Here is a 14740-nt window from a genome sequence, read left to right as displayed (position 1 = left end):
CCAACGTAATATGACGTTGGTAATTGGTAGAATTACATTCCCTATTAGGTCAGATACCGACGTCGAGGCGACCCGAATCTGTATTCCCCACTTAGGTGCAAATAAGGGTCGTCAGGCGGTGGAACCGACGTTGGTACCCGACGTCGGGTTTATTGAACGCGACGTATACCCGACGTTAGATAACGTCCAAATGCTACTTGGGACTTAAAATAAGACCAAGATTGCAAGATCAAATCTCACTCTTCAATATAAAACACTAATAATTTACCACAATACACCAAAACACTTTACTTTTAATTATTGGAAAAAGTTTTAATGATCAGCAGATGATTAAAACAGATAATTCAGGGTGGTACGAACTGTATTCCGGAAAAATTTGGCAGCATATTCTGCCGATAAAAATAAGTAAAAAGTTCGTATAAATGTATGTCCTAAAATGGGCTTAGTTTGGGAGATACAGGGTGTAGAAGTTTCATTTTTATTTCGATTTTTTCCAAATAATTTATGAAGTAACGTCAATATTTGGATGAAAATTGGTATCTGGGAGTTTTTTGACATGATCAATTTCATTTAATTGTCAATATGGCTCCTATTCGTAGCGGGCTCCACCTACATACCTATGTTTTAACTGTTTAGAAGTGTAACAACTTTTCGTCCGTACCTGTATAAAACTATTGAGCGAAAAAATATACATTTCCGTGACTTTTTACGTAAAAAATGTTCCTTTGGTAAAAATCGCTAACGTCAATATTTGTGGATGAAAGTGGTATCTGGGAGTTTTTGACATGATCAATTTCATTTAAATTGTCAATATGGCTCCTATTCGTAGCGGGCTCCACCTACATACCTATGTTTTAACTGTTTAGAAGTGTAACAACTTTTCGTCCGTACCTGTATAAAACTATTGAGCGAAAAAATATACATTTCCGTGACTTTTTACGTAAAAAATGTTCCTTTGGTAAAAATCGCTGCGAACTACCGTTTTCAAGATTATTTAGAATGGAAATAGTCCATACATTTTATTATTGACAAAAAATAAACACGTTGAGTAGATAGTTATTTTAGTAAATAATAAATTCATGAAATTTTTTTTTTAATTAATCATAATTTTTTCTGCTAAAAAATGATGATAAAGCAGTTTCTGTTGAACTTTTGGCACAAAACATTTCAAATTTATGATTTCAGTCTTTCAATTTAGTAACATGAATGTAGAATTTACGTCAGTGATGATAGGTATCGATAATTTCGATTCCAAATATCTCGTGAACCATTACTCGTAGCGATTTTTACCAAGATATCTTTTTTACTTATTTTTATCTGCAGAATATGCTGCCGAAGTTTCCGGAATACAATTCGGACCACCCTGTAAAATAATATGCTGATGATGCTTACTTACATGGTTAGCAAAACTCGCGTCCAGTGTTTTTAAAAGTAAAGTGTTTTGGTGCATTGTGGTGAATTAGTGTTTTATTTTGCTGTTGTAACACCAAAGGTTCCAATCCCCACCAGTAATCTCCATTGATCACTAATAGGAAAATACAATAGAGCATTTATGAGAAATAAAAATACTTTTCCGAAATGTTATAATATATATACCGGATGTTCTATTTGAGTAACAAAGAAGATACATTTTGACTCAGCGTAATTTTAAAATAATTTAGTAGATTTAAATTTTCTGAATTGATTTGTATTGTATGATATTTTTATTATTTGTATATTTTTTGCAAAATGTAACAGACTATTTAAACACTGCAAAGGACACCAACATTAACTACACCTTAATTAGAGATCTGAAAAACTTGTACAGAATCGACATCACAAATTAAAATAGGCAACACATTATCTGGAAGATTTAATTGTCAATAAAGGTCTACGACAAGGATGAGTGTTTCTCCCACATTTATTTAAAATATATGTAGCAAAGGCTTTGAGACAATGGAAGAGAAAATGTAATGGAATGGGCATTAATCGATGGCGAGATGTCTGTCTATATACCCTGCAGTTCGCAGATGATCAAAGTTCTTGATATAACGATAAAGATGATTTGGAGTACAACCAAGGAAACTACAAGAGGAATATCAACGATGGGGTTTGGAAATAAATACAGGAAAAACTAAATATCTACCTATTGGTGCAGAACTATCTAGCGTACATCTAGAAAATGAAGAGATAGAAGCCTGCAATGACTACACCTATCTAGGGAGTAATTGATATTGATTGACAACAGCTAAAGATGACAAAGAAATTAAAAACGAATATCACAAGCTAGAAGAACAATTGGCTGTCTGAATGGAGTATTTTGGAGTAATGAAATAGGGAAGAAACGGAAGATCAATATATATACGAGACCCTGGTAAAGAGCAGTCTACTTTATGGTGCAGAGATTTGGCGAATAACGGAAGCCAACCGAAAAAACTGGAAGCGGTAGAAATGTATGCCTATAGAAGAACCTTAGGAATTTCCCCGAAGAGATAGAGTCCGAAACGAAGAAATCCAACAGAAGATAGGAATAGAGGGATCTTTTAGCAACCGACATCGAACGCCAACAACATGTGGGGAAAATGGACATGTCCAGAGGATGGATGACACACGACTTCAAAACAAATTATGCAATGGATACCCCAACATCAAAGAAAACGTGGAAGACCTAAGAATACGAGTGCCAGAAATCTAAGCGAGGGACAATGGAACTACAATGTGTAAACGTAGCATATTTACATCGGGGGAATTGTGTCACCCTGTGTCTACATCTAATAATGTAAACACATCGTAAATGTGATTTGATGTGCTGTATGGGAATCTCCATTGATCACTAATAGGAAAATACAATAGAGCATTTATGAGAAATAAAAATACTTTTCCGAAATGTTATAATATGTATACCGGATGTTCTATTTGAAGTAACAAAGAAGAGACATTTTTTGACAGCGTAATTCTTAAAATAATTTAGGTAGATTTAGATTTTTTGAATTGATTTGTATTGTATGATATTTTTTATTATTTGTATATTTTTTGTGCTTTTGTTTTGTAAATGCTTTGTCGATGAAGCTATTTTGGCTTTTTGTATAATAAAGCGTTGTTTATTAGCAAGTGCGTTTATGTACCCTCAAATTTTCAAAATAATCCTTTCGCCAGTTTTTCATAAATGCCTAATACTACTGCCATGAAACACCCTGTATAAAGCCTGTGTGTGCGCCTATAAAGTCAATCGAACGTATTACAGACTCAGCACGATTTCCTGCAAGAAATTGGAAATCCTTATACGATTAACGAATAACCAGTTCGCGGCGGGTAGGTATACCGTAAAATCAACATAATACAGTCTTTACCATTTACCAATCGGACGGATAGCCAGATTCCAGTTTGGTAATAATCAAGGTGAACAAAGCCCTAGTGAATTATTCGGATTCACAAAAAAGATGTTATGGTCTGGGGTCTCTATGAAAACTAAGGTTTAAATTATTTAAAATCAAAACCTGAGTTGCAATAAGTCAATTTTAAAAAGACTCAAGTCTTAAGTCTAAAATCAAAATGATTTAAGTTTTAAGTCAATTTCAGTACTACAAAGATCAAATGACTTAAGTTTCAAGTCTTTGACATAAGTAATTTTCTTTCAAGTCCAGTCATTTTTGTAAAGACTTAATTCAATATAACATTATTTAAGTCTTTTTACTTAAGTTTTTTTTACTTAAATCATGATAATCTGCAAGTTAAGTCAGTAAAATGACTTAAATCAATATAATTTCCCTCAAGTCAAGACAACTAGAATTTTTTAAATGTTTAATTCTTAATTATTTATCATTAATTTTATTGTGTTACCCATTACGGATTTTTTTATCTCTATTAATTTATTGTAGATACAGATTAGAATAAAATATTAAGCTACGTCCACACCGAAAGTTACACCTAGGAACATTATGTTTATATTGCTTGTTCCTGGAACTTGTTTATGAATGTTGCCAAAAGTTTATTTAAGTTCCTCATTGTTTACGGTTGCAGCAACAAAAGTTTCTATAAGTTGCTTGTTTCGATATTTAGCGGCAAAGATCAAAGGAAATATTGAAACATTGGTAAATATTTTATGTTCCTCGATGGTATTTTATAGTGTGGACAGGTTGTTGCTTGTTTCCAAAACCCGAAACTTGTGCCGTGAAGCCGTCGCATCGTTGCCCAAATCATCAGTTAATTTAGTAATATAATAATAAAAACAAACATGCCTTTTAAATGAACAACAGAAAATATAATATGTTTAATTGAATTATACCGAAATGCCGAGTGTTTGTGGAATCCACGGGATACATAGTATAAAGACCGTTACCAAAAACAGAATTTATGGGTGGATATATGTAATGGAATTGGAAATGGCCTGCAAATGCCTGCAAATCTTCGTCGGACCACATTGTAAACTAGAAACAGCAACACAACAAAAACATTCACAAGAATGAGTTACCTTGGAGTGGAAAGAATGTTTAGGGAACTTTTGCTGTTGTTTCAGTTTCCATAAACAGGTTGCGGCAATCTGCAACAAAATGTTCCTCTGTGTTTCATTGGTGTAGTTTAGTAGTTTTATATAAACAACTATAATAAACAATAAAAAAATAAACGCATCAAGGACATAAAAACACACATCAACAACTTAAATTAAATTAAATTTTGTGGTACTTTGTACAGGTTGTCCCATTTTTGTGTGTTTTACAGGGTTTCTCGTTTATGAGCAGTACTTACTTTTACTTTTTTATGAAACTAAAGAAGGTAAACACATATTTGATGCCGCTGTTAAAAAATTTACGATAAAAATATATGAAAAAGAGACTTACTTAAATCTTTTCAAAAAGACAAATCTCATAAAAGACTTAAATCTTTTAAAAGATTTAAGTCTTTTGCACGGCCTATTTTTCATCTGGTCGGGCCCTAAGGCCCAAGCAAAAATTCGGGCCCTCTTTTCCAATAAAATTCAAAAATTCTCTTGTTAGTTTGGGTTAAAGAAATAAAACAATTATTTTTATTTTTTTAATAATTTTAAAACATAAATAAACATTATTATATTCAACAAAATAAATAATAAAAAAACAACAATTAATTCTAATTTTAAAAAATGCATTAATTATGTCAATCTAAAGCTTATTTTATATAACTCAGTTTTTCCTTATCAGAGGTAACTGTTTTTTTTTTCTCTGGTATGTAAATTTATATTTGAAATTATGAATATTTTACAACCTTTAACGGGCCCCCAGACCAACGGGCCCAAGGCCCGGGCCTTATGGTAAAATAGGCCCTGGTCTTTTGTAAAATGACTTAAGTCAATAAAAAGATATAAATCTTTTTTAAATCTGTTCTAAAAATATTTATTATTAAAATTTAGTATTTCAACTTAAAAAATGTATATTTAGCCTTTGTTTGTTGATTATTTTCGGTTTTTAATGATTAAAACATGACTATAACTTTATAGATTTAAGTAAATCTATTACTACATTGAATAAATAGCAGATTGCTCTAAAATTTCGCAAGTCTTCGGTAGTATAGTGGTAAGTATCCCCGCCTGTCACGCGGGAGACCCGGGTTCGATTCCCGGCCGGAGAGTAACTTTTTTATTTTTTTTACATATCGAAAATAAATATTTACTCAATACATCCCACTAGGCAACAAGGTAGAACCAAAAAAAATTTTACTAAAAAAGTATTAATTACATTTTTCGTATCACAACGGCTTAAATTTCGCATTTTATTCATTCATTTATTTATTCAATATTTTTTTAGACTATTCCTGCATTCGTCATTTCGTTCATTTCGTTCACTTCGTTCACTTCGCTCATTTCGTTCACTTCGCTCATTTCGCTCATTTCGTTCTTTCGTTCTTTCGTTCTTTCGTTCTTTCGTTCTTTCGTTCTTTCGTTCTTTCGTTCTTTCGTTCTTTCGTTCTTTCGTTCTTTCGTTCTTTCGTTCTTTCGTTCTTTCGTTCTTTCGTTCTTTCGTTCTTTCGTTCTTTCGTTCTTTCGTTCTTTCGTTCTTTCGTTCTTTCGTTCTTTCGTTCTTTCGTTCTTTCGTTCTTTCGTTCTTTCGTTCTTTCGTTCTTTCGTTTTCTTTTTCGTTCTTTCGTTCTTTCGTTCTTTCGTTCTTTCGTTCTTTCGTTCTTTCGTTCTTTCGTTCTTTCGTTCTTTCTGTTCTTTCGTTCTTTCGTTCTTTCGTTCTTTCGTTCTTTCGTTCTTTCGTTCTTTCGTTCTTTCGTTCTTTCGTTCTTTCGTTCTTTCGTTCTTTCGTTCTTTTCTGTTCTTTCGTTCTTTCGTTCTTTCGTTCTTTCGTTCTTTCGTTCTTTCGTTCTTTCGTTCTTTCGTTCTTTCGTTCTTTCGTTCTTTCGTTCTTTCGTTCTTTCGTTCTTTCGTTCTTTCGTTCTTTCTGTTCTTTCGTTCTTTCGTTCTTTCGTTCTTTCGTTCTTTCGTTCTTTCGTTCTTTCGTTCTTTCGTTCTTTCGTTCTTTCGTTCTTTCGTTCTTTCGTTCTTTCGTTCTTTCGTTCTTTCGTTCTTTCGTTCTTTCGTTCTTTCGTTCTTTCGTTCTTTCGTTCTTTCGTTCTTTCGTTCTTTCGTTCTTTTCGTTCTTTCGTTCTTTCGTTCTTTCGTTCTTTCGTTCTTTCGTTCTTTCGTTCTTTCGTTCTTTCGTTCTTTCGTTCTTTCGTTCTTTCGTTCTTTCGTTCTTTCGTTCTTTCGTTCTTTCGTTCTTTTCGTTCTTTTTTCTTTCGTTTTTTCGTTCTTTGTTCTTTTCGTTCTTTCGTTCTTTCGTTCGTTCGTTCAGATCGATTCTTATCGTTCTTTCGTTCTTTCGTTCTTATCGTTCTTTCGTTCATTTCGTTCTTTCGTTCTTTCGTTCTTTCGTTCTTTCGTTCTTTCGTTCTTTCGTTCTTTCGTTCTTTCGTTCTTTCGTTCTTTCGTTCTTTCACCGTTCTTTCGTTCTTTCGTTCTTTCAGTTCTTTCTGTTCTTTCGTTCTTTCGTTCTTTCGTTCTTTCGTTCTTTCGTTCTTTCGTTCTTTCGTTCTTTCGTTCTTTCGTTCTTTCGTTCTTTCGTTCTTTCGTTCTTTCGTTCTTTCGTTCCTTCGTTCTTTCGTTCTTTCGTTCTTTTTGTTCGTTTCGTTCATTTCATTCTGTAAAATCGCTATTTTTGGGGCTTACTCTACTGGGTCTCACAATGCAAATTCACCTCACATATCCATTTAGTTGGTCATTGGCAAGCACTCTCCCATTGTACATGAAAATAACAAAACAAACATACTCCTCCCCCTAGCCACTGATATATTCTATTCAATCTATTCCATTCCATATTTTCCATCTAATTCAAATATCATTCGGTTATACAATATTGGTTAATCATCTTCAACAATTAGCTAGTGTCACCTGAAATAGTATAGGGGCTTCCCCCGGACGCAAATTCTGCCGCTAAACAGATTCGCATCCCAGTCGAATAAGCTAATTGGGGTAGCTCACTACCCCAACGCCGCATCGTGTCAATCGAGAAGACAAGGGAGACCTCAAACTCTCAAGACCAACCTCGAAGGCAAGACGTCACAAGAGGTTTTCTTCTGAATCAAACGACCCGTTGCCTTACAGTACATGCAACGTTTATAGTCAGGGCTCTCAGCCCCAAATGTCAGCTCTATGACAAACACAACATAACAGCCGGCCAGCCTATCAACTACTAACTCCACTCCGGCAAGCTAGCCTCCTCTTACATCACAATTTTACCGGATCGTAAATATTTACATTACTTGCCAATGAATCATACTATTTTCTCTAATCGACTTTCAAATAGAGTGTTTTAGCATTACTAGATAAATAAATAGAGAGTTTCCGAATTATAAAACCATTATTATAACCAACTTATTTTCCAAGTTTTACAATTCATTTTATTTAATTTTTAAATTTTGTTCGTTTGGATGGTTACTGAGTTTACGATGATAGTTACAGATATATTAATATCCAGTATCATCCTTATTTCCATTTTTATCTATGATTATTCATTTAAAATATTTCAAGAATTCTTTTATCAAGGTGTGTTTCCAGCAGATATAAAATGCCTATTTTTTATTAAAACAGTCAACACCTAGAATTTTTATATATTCTATACTAGCTTATCAAACAGTTAATTGCTACGCTCGAAGCTATAAATAAACCACCTCGTCTGTTATTATAATAACAAATGCAAATATTATTGCACTTGAATGTAGTTTTCTTGCATTGGAAACGAGTCTCAGCGTATCGACCTAACTACCAAACATTATTTATTTTAATGCTGTGGGTAAATTGAATTACTTATTATCTGTTAAAAATCATCGCATATTAGCAGCGTTTAACTGTACACATTTATATAAACTAAGAACCAGTGGCGGGTTGTGCATGAGGGCTACAGTGCTGTAGAGCTCCTCTAATGAAATAATAAATTATTAATCTTTTTATCAAACTAAAATACACTCTTCCGCAAAAAAAGATCATCTTAAAATTGTAGTCAACTGTAATGTATAAAATATATCTGTTATAGTTACAAATATACCAATGATCAATGATGGTAAATTATTTATAAGGTAATTTTAATAGAGACATTAGCTAAAACATAAATGGATTTATGGATATGACAAAAAATGCATTATATGGTTTATTGCTGTTTATTCTTTAAATAAAATTTGGATGGAAATGGGGGTTATTAGAGAAAAGGACATTTATGTTAAATGACAAAATGTCTACAAATTTGGTGAATAGTAACGAACATAAATACAATTTCCACAACACTTTAAAAAGTTTTTCAGGTGCTGCCACTGTTGATTAGATTGGCGTGATGTGTTGTTTCGCTACCTGATTTTAATTAACGTCACAAATTTGATAATATTTCATATTTTATTTTGTACGACTCTGAAAATGATCTAGAAAACCTGTTTAAGTGAAACTTACGAATCCATGATACCTATTTTCAATTATCGTATATTAAGCTATGAAATTTTAAACTGTTTTAGTATGAATTTTGAAATTGAAAGTAACTTAATTTTTATACTTTTTATGTTTTATAGTACTAAATGTTTCTAACAAGTTTTCTGGTTTATCTACAACAAAAAACCTTAAAATCACATTATCTTTTATCTTTTTCTCTTATCATTCGTCATGTAGATTATTATATGTACCTATATACAGGGTGATTCACGGAGATGGCATGTTAGACGTTAATAGAGAACCGGTGACTCGGAATTTTTGTTTTGTTGTGACATTATTTGAAAAGTGGTAGCATATTTGTTATTTTAAATGGAATACCCGGTATATTATTACATATTTGGAAACTACTTTCATATTTCATAATTTTCATTCTAACCTATACATATATTATCTTATAGTTTTTGAGATAAAAAATGTGTAAAATTGACAAAACATGATCTTGAATAAGCATCGGTAAAATCATGAATTGAACATTTTTAAATGTGAAATTTGGGTTATAAGTTAACGAAAGTTTATATGTGCATATATTTGACCTGCCTAAATCAACTCGTTGGATATTATACAGGGAAAGTCAGTTCCTAGACCTAAACCTTCCAGTTTTTTATAAAAGCTATTTAAAAATCTCATTTCAAAAATTTCGTTTCCACGACAATTTTATAAATTTAGCTAGTAAAATCCAAATTTAAAAAAAAATCATCACCGGGGCCTCCTTAAACGCCTAACAACTTTATATTCATAGCAAACCACTCACAAAGGTTGTAATGTCTGTAAAAAATTATCAATTGTTTACGAATAATCTTCTACGCTACGTTTGTAGTCTAAGAAATTAGTTTATGAGATTTGGTGGAATTAAAAGTGTTCAAAATATAATGGGTTATAATAATAACCTAATCTAATTTAATATACAGGGTGGTCCGAACTCTATTCCAGAAACTTCGGCATCATATTCTGCAGATAAAAATAAGTAAAAGAGTTCGTATAAATATATGTCCCAAAATGGCTTAATTTCTGAAGAGGGTGTAGAAGTTTCATTTTTATTTCGATTTTTTCCAAATAATTTCTGAAGTAACGTCAATATTTGGATGAAAATTGGTGTCTGGGAGTTTTTTGACATGAGGAATTTTATTTTAATGTCAATTAATTTCTATCTGTAGGGGGCGCCACCTAAAAATGTGTTTTAACTGTTTTGAAGAGTAATAACTTTTCGTCCGTAATTGTATAAAACAACTGAGTGAAAAAATATACATTTCCGTTACTTTTTATGTAAAAAATGTCTCTTGGTAAAATACAATACATGTTATTATTGACAAAAAATAAACATGTTGAGTTGATAAATAGTTATTTGATTGAAATAGTTAATTTGAGAAATTTATATATTTTTTTAAATTAGTCATAAATTTTTCTGCGAAAAGATGATGATAAAACAGTTTCTGTTGAAATTTTGGCAAAAATACATTTCAAATTTATGATTTCAGTGTAATAACTATTTAGTCGATATGTTTAATTTATGTCAATAATGATAGGTATTGATAATTTGGATTCCAAATATCTCGAGAACCATTACTCGTTGCGATTTTTACCAAGCGACCTTTTTTACGTAAAAAATGTGGTAAATGTACATTTTTTACTTAGTAGTTTTATACAGGTACGGATGAAAAGTTATTACACTACAAACCAGCTAAAAAATATGTAGGTGGCACCCCCTACAAGTAGGAGTCATATTGACATGTTACTTCAGAAATGATTTGGAAAAAATCGAAATAAAATTGAAATTTCTACACTCTGTATCTCCGAAACTAAGCATTTTAGGACATACATTTATACGAACTTTTTTACCTATTTTTATATGTATATGCAATAATGCTTTACCTATGCAGAAGTTCGGGTCACCTTGTATAAAGGGTTGTGATAATAATGTTGATCTAATTTACAAAACTAGCAGCTAAATCAATTTTTGTTATGATGTAATTCCATTTATCTTGTGCATCTCAATTTAAAACCAATGACCTTCTCTAACTCTAATGGACCTGCCGCGGTGCCCTGTGCTGTAATTGACTTTAAAGCGAGATGTACGGAATGGCTTAAGTCGATTTCTTTTTGCGCAGACTGGGATAAAAAGAAACTCACTTTTGCTTGACCCTGAAAGAAAATTGATGGATGTGCTGTTTCTTACCTCGTATCTCTAGTTACTTCACTATGTATTTACTTTGAATTACTTTTTGTACTTTTTAGTTGTTTAGTAGTTTAATAACAAACGACCTTGCTCAATAGGTTTGTATAAGATTAGATTTTCTTTATTTCTGAACTTTATATTTACTAGAATTCAGTAGTAGAATATATATGGAAGGGATGTTAGGTTAATTACCACGACCTTAATACATACATATCTATTATTGTGTGTCAAAGTCTTAGATCAAAGTTCATGAATGGTTGTCGTCTCGGCGCACTCAATGATGAGGTGTTCTGGTGTTTCAACATTAGAACATGACGGGCCTTGACAATTTCCAACAAACAGTCCAACTTTTTTACAACCACATTTAGTACTGCATCCCTTTTTCACGGCATATAAATCACACGGCAGGCCAACTCGCTTTGGCGGGAACGCTACGCGCGTATCCTTGCGCACGCCACCATTATGGGTGCCAGCAACAGAAATTAACCAGTGTCGTAGTCAGTCGTAGTCTTTGTCATCGACAACATACAGTTACGGCAGCTTTGAGTCAGTAGCGTGCGGCTTAATTTATTTCATTCTTTTCTTGAATGATATATTTTGTTTTTTTAGTTTTATTTTTGTTTATTGTGTGATATATTTGGTTTTTGTAATTTAGTAGTACAATGGAAGTCCGAAATTCTTTTAGTTTTAATACTCAATCATTGCCTACGGCATTCAAAGTAATTTTTATTATTAGGTATCCTGCAAAATGGCAAACAAGATTCATTTCTAAATTATTGTTTTTCTGATTATCCGTATCTATTTTTAATTTTTATCGATAGCTTATGACAATTCAGAGAGAAAAGAACAGAGGTCTCGTTGTTTTTTATAATAAGGTCTGCCGTTTTTAATAAGATGTTTGCCAGATCATTTTGGCAATTTTCAGTACCAAATTGTGTTATATAATATAAAATTGTGTATAAGTTCATAATAAAAGTTTTTTTTTAAGAAAAAGTTTATTTTTTTCTTTTTAATGTATTTAAATAAAAGCTTGTTTTTAAAGGTTTTTTTTCTTAAATTTATTTTTTACTTTTTAGTTATGCTGGTTTCTCAGTGCCACACACTTAAACTCTATTCTTTTTCTTAAATAACTTCCTATGGGCATCCTAATAATATGTATATCGATTTTCATTAAAAAAGGAGAAATTAAAAAATACGACAGCTGTCAAATGTGACAGTTCAAATGTGCGACAAATAAAATGAAAACCGACTATGAGGTAAGGAGCATCCAATATATCGATTTTTATCAAAATCGGACAACTTTGAGATTTTTTTGACAGCTGTCAAATTTGACAGCTTAATTTTTTTTCTTTCATTTTAACTCATGGCCATCCTATATATCAAAATCGGAGAAGTTTGAAATTTTTTTGACAGCTGTCAAATTTGACAGCTCAATTTTTTTCTTTCATTTTAGTCCATGGCCATCCTATATATCGATTTTTATCAAAATCGGACAACTTTGAAATTTTTTTGACAGCTGTCAAAAATTCGGGTCATGCTTTGCAAGAAAATGTATTGTCATCGGGACTGAACCTACATGCCAAATTTCAACTTCCTACGATGAAAGGAAGTGCTTCTAATTTAGCTTACAAGATTTGCCCCGAACAAACATACATACAAAGCAAGTTAAATAAAAGCTTGTAAAATAAGCTAGTAACTGCTTCCCATTGGTAAAGATACCTCTTACAATAACAACATTAGACACCAGAGCTAGTTTAAACTCTCTGTTCCCCTTCTGGTCCTCAAAACCTACAATATTATCGTGACCACTATTATAAAATAAATTGCACTTCACACATTCATATCATCAATACATAGAACACAATATCGATTAAGTTCATCCGGTTCATCGAAACTTTCAACTTTTCTTTTTCAGAGTCTCAAAATATACTAAGATTTTCTAAGCCATCAGGTTTGATATCGATGTCATATATTCATTATCTTAGTGTCTCTGGGTCTCTGGACGTGGAAGGCAAAATAGATTTGTCAAGAGCGTCTTGTATATTTTTGGCCCGGAAAAGTATATAGCCAAACATTTATATTTAAATTCATCAGTTACTTTTCTTCCTTTAGCTGATTAGTTAATTTGTGCAATTTGAATATTAACAAAATTTGCTATGTCCATTGATGGACATAATTTGTGCAATAACCTCTTTAGATTGTTCAATAGATATTTTATTGGGTATTTCTTTAATTCTTGTTTATAACTCCTGGCATGTTTTTTTTTAATTTTAATTATCTATTCTCTACAGTTAAATGTTTAATTGATTTTTTCATTTTTACTTTTCGAGAAGTATGCGTGGTTAACGATTCATTTGTTTAGATAAAAGTATTGTATAAATAAAATTCAGTTTCAGTCAATTACAGTATTTTTTTTAATACGACCCTGTCTATCAATAGTTTATTTTCTGGGAAATTTTTTGATACATTTTAATCCGGCCCTGACTCGGCACCCATAATGGTGTTTTCAAGGTCAAATTTTATAGAAATTTTAAACAATGGGATCTGGGCAGAGTTAGCCTGCCGTGTGATTTATATGCCGTGCCTTTTTACAGTTGCAAAAAATTGTGTTTAGCAGTTTTTCCGGCGCAGGTGGGAGTATAGTCTGAATTGGTTCTAATGTATTGTAGACCAACTTCCAACCCCAGTTTTTTGGGTTTAGCTGATATCCAAGCCAAACTTGAACTTGGTAATATACCCGGAAAAGATGTTGATGAGCAGCAACTGAAGTTGAAGGAAGATTAGCTAATTGCACCTGTTTCTTATTTCGAGTGTTTTTAAAGAAAAATGCATATCGATACTTATCTAGCAGGTGTTTTTTTTCGGAGCTCCGTACGTAGAAAGAAGAAAGCGAATCCCGTAGGTGATATCTTGTTGACTTGAATTACTTTTTTTGAAAACTTCAGCACACTGAACCTAGTCTAGTTTTTCAAACATTTCAAAGACTGTTGTTTTATCCCTCCTGTAAAATGCAGACGTATCACAGATCACAGCCAGTTATTGTGTGTAAAAATAGTACATGATTTTGATTCTTTGCAAAACTGCTTTGGACTGTTTTGTTCTCTGGTATGTACAGGGTGGGTCATATTCGACGCTTTTAAATGGAAACACCCTTTTCTATAGGAGATAGACAAAAACTAATATAGCTGTCTGGAGGTCAATTTTTGTCAAAAACATGATGGTGAAAACCGCACATCAATATCTGTTACCGTTTCGGAGTTACGGGGTGTTTCTCAAAAATGTGCATATTTATAAACTTCTTTGCTATGGAAAATTTTGTATTTTTATGAAAATTTCACACCTCTACTTTTCAACCAATAACATGCTTTAATGTTGACTAGTTACCATGGCAACTGAAAAAATTTCCGGAAATTTTTTCGAGGCGCCACGAAACTTTAGTGGAAATTGTTTGACAGTTGAAAAGGTAAACATAAGATCTACAATCATAATGTGAATGAACTACAATGTCTATATATTGAAATATTACCCATTTGAGTTTAGCATTTGATGTAACTAAGGTTGGTAATATTTTTATTTAAGGAAATATGTTAGATATATACCTA

At 32.2% G+C, this 14740-nt stretch overlaps 1 protein-coding gene and 1 non-coding gene across 2 annotated transcripts in view; both read left to right on the top strand.

Annotated features, from left to right (window-relative positions):
* Positions 1–14740, top strand: part of LOC115880239 (cerebellar degeneration-related protein 2-like) — a 368754-nt gene that overhangs the window by 18060 nt on the left and 335954 nt on the right. The gene's annotated exons all lie outside the window — the stretch shown is intronic.
* Positions 5509–5580, top strand: Trnad-guc. Its single transcript has one exon. It is a non-coding gene; the product is annotated as a tRNA-Asp (tRNA).

The sequence above is a fragment of the Sitophilus oryzae genome, unplaced genomic scaffold, assembly GCF_002938485.1.
Source record: "Sitophilus oryzae breed Bouriz unplaced genomic scaffold, Soryzae_2.0 scaffold_1620_pilon_pilon, whole genome shotgun sequence".
Classification (NCBI taxonomy): Eukaryota; Metazoa; Arthropoda; class Insecta; order Coleoptera; family Curculionidae; genus Sitophilus; species Sitophilus oryzae.
This window is presented reverse-complemented; position numbering and strand designations above follow the sequence as displayed.